Here is an 8,610-nt window from a genome sequence, read left to right as displayed (position 1 = left end):
GTGGAGTTCTTCCTGACTTTAGGCTTTAGCTTTAACTGTTTGCAGAGAAGCAGAGACATCTCACAGCATCAACTGCAAAATGCCATCCCTGCCATGCCTGACAAGGACACAAGACTGCTGAATCCCAGAAGTCCTAAATATTTCCTATTGTCTGGGGATGGGCGAGTGCTTAAGTGGCAAAATTAGGTGCCTCAACCACCCTCTATTAGCTGCTTCACATAAGAATTGTCTCTTTCCCGGCCTTGAGCACAGCAACTACCTACATTCCCTTCTAGGAGTTTCTCTTCTGCCTTTTTTTGCTGCCTCTCAGCCCATTACTGGAAGAAAAATTGCTAAGCAAACACTTCTGCTGCTCTTCTGCCTGATCATTTTCAGCTTTTCTAAGTAAATATCAAATACTACTAACACACTCCTCAATGTACTTTCCCCAGTCCCAAGTAGCCATCTCAGCAAAGCCCAAGTCATTTTTTGTTCTGCTTCACAGCAGGACTCCCAGTGATTTGCTTCTGATTCACACCAAGCTCTGATGACAAGCTTCCCTGATAAAATTAGCTTTTTGTTGGTCTCTACTGGCACATTCCCTCCTCCTAATCAGGTCACTTGGGACAGACATGGTTCTTTATGGGCTGGTTGGCTCGGGTAGTAAATAAATGCACATCTGATGTAAATTGTGAAGCCAATTAAAACTGTAGTAACTTCCAGCATTCAGGTTTCCAGTGCAGTGAACCCAAGCATATATCTGGATGAGGATTTCCAAATGCAACAAAAGTCCCTGCTAGAGAAAGACATTTGCCAAAGAACAGCAGTGTTGACAGCAGAAGGTGGTCACGCTTCACCACCTCTCCACCAGCCTGATTACCTGATGCTGTAAAACCCATTTCTGGCCTTTCCCTTATTGACTATTTGCATTACCTCAATTAAACCTAAGCTTTCTGGGTCAGGAGGATGGGTCCTAATCCCAAATTTATAAGCATCGCTATAGCAGCAGGTGCAATGTGACATGAAAACTACCAACAGCAGTAGGGGAAATGACAGAAACACCACTCGCTCTCCAAGGGTATTCATTCTTTGATCTTGTGTCCCCAAACACTCATTGATGTCACCTTTCTCTATATTTAACACCACACACTTAAAATCTGGCTGAGGTTGCTATGCTGCTCTCTTAATATTAACTTGTTTTTGCCCATCTTTCAGGGCAGGATCCGCACGGTTCAGACACATACACAGAGCATCTCTCAGGCTTGATGCTGACTGGTGTCTGGCATCCCAGACAATTTTGCTTAAATCAATCAGGCATCCCATGGATACGGTTTTCAAACCCAACCTAGCAAAAGCTGGCACTTAGGTGAGAGAGTATCAGTCATGGTGTGCATAGTGCCAGGCTAAGCACAGCCGGACAGAAATAGAAATCAAAAATAATGCTAAAATAAAGGCAGAAACTGTGAGTTTAACATTTCTGGGATGATTCTAAGGCAATCATGCCTCTGCAGGTAGCTTCTCCTGCTGTTATTTCACTTCTGCACACAGATGTTCTCACCAGGGCAAAAACTACTCCATCACATCACAGGCACAGCTCTTCCACAGGTGGAGTATGCAGAAAATTATATATAGGCATGCACAGAGTGAAATAATGTCAAGAGAACAGTATCTGTTCCCTCTGAAAAATGTTTCTGTCTGTGTTGGTACTCTCAGACATGCTGATAAGCAACATCGTTCATGTGCTTATCGATAAGAGGTGTTACAGCCACACCTTCCCAGTCTAATCCCAAACCCAGTAAAATCCACAAGGGCTTCTGTGGGCATAAATTCAGAAAAATAAGATGAGACTATACCTGTGTTAGTAGCTGCTTTGGAGGGTGTCATGTACCTGCCACAGAGGGTTAAAGTAACTATGCAAATTTTAAATGCTATTGAGTTTCTGTATTCAACATGCAGTCCTGGGTTCAGCAGTAGCAGTCATTTTTTCTCCTTCTTAGTAGCTGGTGCAATGCTGTGTTTTTGACTTTCAGCCTGGGAACGGTGCTGATAACACTGATGTTTTTAGTTAATGCTCAAATGTTTGGTCTGGCCAAGGACTTTGTGAGCCTCATGCTGTGCCAGGGAGGAGGGGAAGCCGGGAGGAAGCAGAGACAGGACACCTGACCCAAACTGACCAAAGAGGTATTCCATACCACAGCACGTCATGCCCAGGATGTAACGGAGGGTTACCCGGAAGGGCTAGGAACTGCAGGGTTGGACGAGGTATCGGTCGGGTGGGGTGGGGCAAGTTATCAGTTGGCTGGTGCTGAGGTGCTGTATTCTCTTCCTTTGTTATTTCCTTTATCATTATTATCATTGGTGGTAGCAGTAGTGATTTGTGTTATACCTTAGTTACTAAACTGTTCTTATCTCAACCCGTGGGAGTTGCATTCTTTTGATTCTCCTCCCCATCCCTCCGGGAGCAGGGGGAGAGCAAAAAGGGGGGGAGTGAGAGAGCGACTGCGTGATTTATGGCTGACTTTGTTTAAACCATGACACAGGAATAAATCAATAAGCAACAACTCCTTGGATAAACCTAATTTTATGTTTGTTAAATGCTTTTTTACTCACTAATAAGACATAAGAACATAAAAGTTTACATCTTTCTATTGCATCCTAATAAATAACTTTGTTTCTTAGTCAGTCATCCATCTGTCATCCACTTCTCAAACACATGAATATGCTGTAAGAACAACCAGTGCTTGGACAACACATTGCCTCAGATGGATTCTTTATCACCGCTGTCACCTAGGAGAGTAAAAAGAAAGATAAACTGATTTAGAGAACAGTGTGACATCACTGTATCATGTTTACAGACTTTCTCTCTGATGGATTTACACAGCCTCCACTGAGATTATAAGCAATTGATACTGGGTGTACACTGCAGAATAAACAAAAGGGAGTCATAAAAGGTAATCTGACCACAAGGCATGACTATTATCTTTTCTCTTTTTCCTCCTTTCCAGTTTCCACTCTCAAGGAGAAAAATTTGTAGTATTGATATATAAACTTTAATACCTTAAGGCCTAAGCAACTGCCCAAACTGCAAAACAACTCTGAAAAGCAGAGAAAACAGCACACAGTGACCACACAAATCTTTTAGCTGTGGTACCTTTCTGCTGCTCAGTCCCCAGCTGTCCAATTACACAAAGGAAGAATTGCCACCTGTTATTTGTGTTCTTTGGACATCAGTGAAATGTGATGCAGACCAGATCATATATTCAGACTTTCAATAGCAACTTGCTTCTTAACATTACAGAGGTAGACATGAACATGACACATGGAGAAATACCTCGTTCTGTGTTGCTGTGCAGAGCTGGGATGTGGCCACAAGCACCCTCAGATGCTGCTGTCCTTTTTGACTGGTACAGCTGACTGGACAGTGATCATGGGGGAGGAAGAGAAAACAAAATTGGATACTTACATTGAACAATGTGAACAACCCACTTTAGTCTGACATGTAGAGTGCTCCCCTTCAACACAAAACCACTGAGAAATAGAAGAAAGGCCTTTATAAATTACTTTTTTCCCCCATTTGCAGGTACTTGCACTAGTAAAAAGATCATCTTTGTCACAGAAAAGACTTCTGCTTTCATCTGTTGCCTTCAGAAATAACATGCTCTAATATGAAGAAAAGATGTTTTCCAGGCCCTGAAACATTCTGTGGTCTTTTCAGCACACAGAGAACAGTGCTCTCTTGCAGGATACGTGATGATAAGACACACAGTTATATGACACATCCTTAAGTGGAGGACCTCTTCATCATGCATCTATCAACAGTTCTATGCAAGACCTCTGCACTAGATATAAGGATGATTAAGTCATTGTCAAGAATAGTAACAAATAAAAGTGGCATATCAATGTTTATGATTTGGGCATCATTTAGGGAGAAAAATAATAGGTGTGATATTGGGGAAAGGTCAAGAAACAGTTTAGGTTTAAGATTTTAATGAAAACACATTCATGTTCTACAAAAGGCTAAAGGCTATATTATTTTCTGGAAGTCAAAAGTAAGAGCATCCATTTGGCCTTTTGCAAATCAGGGCTTATAACGTACAATATACACCAGCTGAGGCCTCCTTTTAAATGTCATACAGAAGTAAGCATGTGGTCAGCATGGTAGGAGAATTAAAAGTACAGTAGATGAAATTAGATGCTTTGTCTTGTTAACATCTGTTTGCATAATGTTTGCTGATTTAAAGGCATCTATTCTTTTGCAGCCCATCATCTACTACCCACTATATTAGAAATCAGGCCTCCTTTGTATACACAGTTAGCACATCCCTAATTTTTGTTGCTTATTTCAGTGTTGCTATCTGATGTACTAGAGAAATCACACTGGCATTCAGATCACATACACTGGATCACCATGAAGCAGCTACCATTTTTCACTTTCTGATCACTGGAGTCTAATGTGTCTTTGCATCTAAATAAACTATTTGCATGATAAGCAGACATCTGTATGAAATTGTTAGCATCCAGTTAGCTAATATTCTTCTTCTGTGGTATTTCAAATGCTGAATCTTCTCTTTCATTTTAGAAAGACCAAGCTGGTGCAGTAAAACTGTCAAAAAATGAAACACTTTCATAAATATTCACCCTATTTCGACAAACAAAGGGAAAAAACTGAATGGGAAAGTGTTTAGTTTGTTTTTAAAAGATTATGCAAATGCTCTCAGATCACAGTGCTTATTTTTATCCATCTTTTAAATCCTTTCTCATTGCTGCATATCTTAGAATCGTTAAAAAGTTTATTGTAATTTTTTTGTTTGAGCATGTTCTCCTAGCTGATAGCTCCTGGTTAATTTATGGTCTTCAGCTAGTACTAGGATCCCAGCTCACCAAATGTGCATCTTGAGCTGTTTAAGTCTTATTCTGGTGAGAAAAAAATCACCTGGACAAAGACTTGCATTACCAGGGAGCTGAAAATAACTCCAGCCACTGACTTGTATTTAATCTGTAGAGGAAACGTGTTTCTCTCTAGCATGTCTGCATTCCAAACCTTTGCCTTCAGAACTTTAATTAACCTTGATAGGAGCTTAATGGCTGAATCTCTACACACTGAGATTGGAGTGTAACAACAGACTGCAGTTGTTCCAGCTTTCTAGGGAGAGCAAACACTGTAGCTTTCACTTGAAATGCAGCCCTTGAAAGCAGTGACAGCACACACTGCAAGCTGCAGATGCTGCAGACCCAATTTCCCATAATTTCATCTCTGAGATAACTGACATTAAAGTCAGAACATATCACAGACACACACACACAAAAAAGTACAATAGCCATTATGAATGATGAAAGTGCTTTTCTGCTTGTTACTCAGAAGGAGACATACTAAAACAAATAAACATTTTCCCATTGGGTAGATGGTAAAAAAAAAATAATAAAGATGAGGTACAGAGGCATCTTTTTTTTCCCTCCATCAACTGTGTTATTGCTGAAGTGCATTTCGCTCCAGGACTTTTCCACTGACAAGCGAAAAGCTGCCTTTCAGTGGGCAAAGGTTTGGTAGGTAAGAGGAAGGAAGCAGCATACCCTGCCACTGGTAATTCCCAACCTCCACAGCAGGGCACAGGCATCAAGGTTTGGAAAAGGGGAAATTCACTATAGACAGCAAGAGCATCATTTTGTTCCTTGTTTGAAGCAGGCTGCAATTCATTTTCTAACAGTTTTACACTGTGTATCAAATTGCCATGTTTACTCTTTCTGATCTAAATGACCTTCATTTTTTTCCCCTGATTTTAATGTCCCCGCTGCACTGTGTTCTACAATGCGATTTCAGAAAACTTGTAACCCATCAATTACCTTTGAGATGAAGGCCACAGTCTGATACTCAGTTCCCTTCTCTAAGACAGCCTGATTCAACACAGAAACAGGTGGTGAGATCTCCTTGTTCCACTGAAGACTAATCGTCTTCATGTCCCTCACCTTGCATGCTACCCTGTTAAAATACAAAACCAATTTACTTCCCAACAAAAGCAGAGTGAATATCTGAAACATTTGATATAAAGTTTCCTAAGGCCAATATCAGACATACAGCATCACAGATTTTACCTCCTGCTGGAGCTGGGGTTCTGCGTGCAAATGTCAGAAAGAAATTCCCTTTGTTCATAAAGTGAGAGTTGTGTTTGTTAGAGTCCAGCAGTTTACAAGATCAATTATCTCCTTGGTGCACATTCATCAGCAATGTCTGTTGCCTCCCATACTTCAACACAACCTCACCAGAGACCTGTATTTCATATATGTAAAACCAAACTGTCTACAAAAAAAAAATAATCCGTAGAGCGTTTTTCTGAATCTGGATGGTCTTCCTCTGATCACCAAAAAGGGCAGGCTGATGTTCAGAGCTTCAGTTGGATGTGAGATGAGATTCTTTTTTTTTTAACCTATTGAAAAACTCATTCTCTTTTTTCCCTCTTCAAGCTCCGAATTAGTTTCACATCAGCTTCAAAAGAAACAGTAATACAAGAACGCTCTTGCTGTCCACCTCAGCACACCTGGTGGCACTTGGGAACAACTTCTTACACAGGTATGCAAACCAAGATTTATGAAACAGTGTCTTGTAACTCAAACATGAATGACTGATGTGTCAGTCAATTCTGCTCAGTTCCTTTAGTTTAAACTAGGTCAACCCTGAAGCAGTTCAATGACATAATTAGCCAGCAACCAGGGAACAAAATACCTGCAATCCATACCAGCAATGCAACAGCTAATCAACAGCGCTAGACTTTCATAAAAGGTTTCTATGCACCTGCCAGCTTCTGGATGTCCCTCAGCACCTCACTGGAGGGGATGTGCTGGCACATGCACCACAGAACCCTGTGGGTTGCAGACTGGGGATGTGGCATTGCCCATGCCCATCCCTCTGCCAACAGCCCTCTGACCCACACCAACACCTCTCCTCTGTGTCAAAACCAGCAACCTGCAAATCCCTTATGACTATTGAACACGGTTCACATTCATCTTTACTCTTTTAAAGGATGACCTTTGGGCAAATGCTTTCCCAGGCAGTTGGCTGTCCCATTCATGGTACTCTCTTAGCAGCAATTGGGACAGGAGATTTTTTCAAGGGTGGGCTGTGCGAGAACTGCAGATTTACCAGGTTAGTTTTATAATATAGTTGGTTGTGGTTTTTTTATCATCTGGTTTATTTTTTAGGCTAGTTTTACAATTTTCTCCAAAATAAAACTTGAATTAAAACTTCCTTCAGTTTCAAAGGAATGCCTTGTGAAGACAGCAGGCCAGACTAACACGGGAAGACTGAATCTATTTGACTGAATAAATTCATGGTAATTCCACGAGCTGTTCCCTAGAGGAAAAGCAGATGAGCAAAATGCACTGGACAGTTGCAAAGCAGAATACAATACGTAGAGTGAAGTGCCACATCTTCTGCAGTTAGCATGTCTTACAGAACAATTTTGCCTACAGAGCCTCCAGCAAGTGTCAAGACAATTTATCACCAACCATCTATGGCAAAAGACAGTACTACATATTTACTGGGTTTAAGTATTCTCTCTTCTACCAAGACCCGATAAAAGCTTATGCTCAGGTACCAAAACAAATTGCATGTAGTGTGTGTGTGTTTTCTTTCTGAGCAGTGCTGGAGGCCCTACAGGTGAAATGTCATTTTGGGTTTTGTGCATTCATAGGAAAAGCAAGGGGGTACCCACATGACAAATAGTTTAAATTTACACTAAATTTACATGCAAGTTTTCATCTGATGGGCAGAGGGAAAAGCACACAGCAGCCAGTGGAAATTGCCAGACAGACGTTAGGGAATAAGAAATCTTCTCACTACTTTCATAAACATATCCTGTTGCCTCAGTTTTGTTTTACACCCCCTCTAAATACAACATTTTTTCCTCAATGTTCTCTATATCCATTTTCTGCCTCTTTTCAAGCTCCTTTCTCCTACTGCTCCCTGGACCGAAATTTTTGTCTCAGACTATCTTCCTTTGAAGTCAGCAGCTCTCAGCTCCTTAGAATAGCTCAGCCTGACTTTGTAAAAGTGCCCAGAAATAAAAGTCTGAGAAACATAACAGAAAAATAGACTGAAACCTTTTCCTGACTCTAGTCACAAAGCATCTTTGAAGTCTTGTAAAGAATTCATTTCACTCTTTCCCTCTTTAGAATGAACACACATGACAAATATCCAGTTATTTTTAGGTCATTAGAATCCTGCTCCCTCTTCTGCCCTCCCTCTTTTTTCAGTGAAGTAGCAGTTCCCCAGGTGAAATCATCAAAACGAGAGTCAGCATCTCCGTGCAGCATGAGAAATGCTGATGTGTCCTAGCTGAGGAGCCATACTCTGCCCTGGGAAAACACACACTTCTCAGGTCCAAAGGGCCAGAATCATCCCCTCACTTTGTTCATTTACAATTTTCCATCAGGATTTAAAAATTCCCTTTGGGATAGAAATTAAATAGCCATTAATCAGGCATTGTCAGAAATGTGAAACTGGGAAAAATCGTTGACGTTAATGGTGGGAAAGATTCGACTCGCCTGCAGTTCTAAGCAGTGATGTGACATGGTTTGTTTTCCTCTGAAGTCTTCCCTGAGTGAGGCAATACTTAACATTCCTAGGAGAACCTGCCA

General features: G+C 41.1%; 1 long non-coding RNA gene across 1 annotated transcript; it reads right to left on the bottom strand.

Annotated features, from left to right (window-relative positions):
- Positions 1–1,660: 1,660 nt before the first annotated feature.
- On the bottom strand, positions 1,661–6,136 carry LOC133282856 (uncharacterized). The gene is made up of 4 exons (XR_009747728.1): positions 5,821–6,136; positions 3,443–3,639; positions 2,647–2,766; positions 1,661–1,793 (listed from the first exon to the last, which is right to left on the bottom strand). It is a non-coding gene; the product is annotated as an uncharacterized LOC133282856 (long non-coding RNA).
- Positions 6,137–8,610: the final 2,474 nt, after the last annotated feature.

This window comes from Pezoporus flaviventris, unplaced genomic scaffold (genome assembly GCF_033815535.1).
Source record: "Pezoporus flaviventris isolate CSIRO_AGI_PZ_B2104156 unplaced genomic scaffold, CSIRO_AGI_Pfla_v1 ptg000143l, whole genome shotgun sequence".
NCBI classification, from domain to species: domain Eukaryota; kingdom Metazoa; phylum Chordata; class Aves; order Psittaciformes; family Psittacidae; genus Pezoporus; species Pezoporus flaviventris.
The sequence above is the reverse complement of the archived record's forward strand: the minus strand, read 5'-3'. Positions and strand labels throughout refer to the sequence as shown.